At 43.2% G+C, this 850-nt stretch overlaps 1 non-coding gene across 1 annotated transcript; it reads right to left on the bottom strand.

The window, feature by feature from the left end:
• Positions 1 to 273: 273 nt before the first annotated feature.
• trnav-cac (transfer RNA valine (anticodon CAC)) lies at positions 274 to 346 on the bottom strand. Its single transcript has one exon. It is a non-coding gene; the product is annotated as a tRNA-Val (tRNA).
• Between the last annotated feature and the right edge of the window lie 504 nt (positions 347 to 850).

Raw genomic sequence — 850 nt, 5'->3', positions numbered from 1 at the left:
AATGGGTTTGAAGGCTGCTTCTCCCGTTACGCAATGTACGTTATCTACGAACCTCCTCAGGTTTAAATCCGTTTATATTCTCCTGGAAATTATATATAATTTCTATTAATTCTTCTTTCTTTAATTTACCTTTGCCAGGTTTGAAATACAATGCGCTACTGCTAGAAAAGCGAATGTTCATTATATTTACACCTGGATGCCCATGACAGTAAACTTGAACACAAACTGAAAAATTGAGTCTCAAGTTCATTTGAAGCACTGAAGCCCAAACAATGTTTCTGCCCAGGATTGAACTGGGGACCTTTCGCGTGTGAAGCGAATGTGATAACCACTACACCACAGAAGAGGACATCGGTTAAGGGTGAAGGGCGACAGTTTAAAGGGATCATTGGGAGGGGGGGGTTCTTCACACAAAGAGTGGTGGGAGTGTGGAATGAGCTGCCAGATGAAATAATAAATACGGGCTCACTTTTAACATTTAATTAAACCTTGGATAGGTACATGGATGCGAGGTGTATGGAGGGATATGTGCCAGGTGCAGGTCAATGGGACAAGGCAGAAAAATGGTTCAGCACAGCCAAAAAGGTTCAAAAGGCCTGTTTTTGTGCTGTGATGTTCGATGGTTCTCTGGTTATGCGCCATATACAGAGATATGCATTAACAATTTCCTGTCGAGTGTTGATTAAGGCGCGACATGTGGCAGTCAATTGAACTGTGTTGTATTAATAGGCAAGGAATTAAAACACCTTCTGTACTCTAGCTTCTAGTAGTCTCCACAGGGTGGCGCTCGGGCTCACGTGCTCAATTTAACAGTGCCTTTCAGCTTTCTCACCCGTCTGCCTCGTCCGTT

The sequence above is a fragment of the Hemitrygon akajei genome, unplaced genomic scaffold (assembly GCF_048418815.1).
Source record: "Hemitrygon akajei unplaced genomic scaffold, sHemAka1.3 Scf000077, whole genome shotgun sequence".
In the NCBI taxonomy this organism is placed as follows: Eukaryota; Metazoa; Chordata; class Chondrichthyes; order Myliobatiformes; family Dasyatidae; genus Hemitrygon; species Hemitrygon akajei.
The sequence above is the reverse complement of the archived record's forward strand: the minus strand, read 5'-3'. Positions and strand labels throughout refer to the sequence as shown.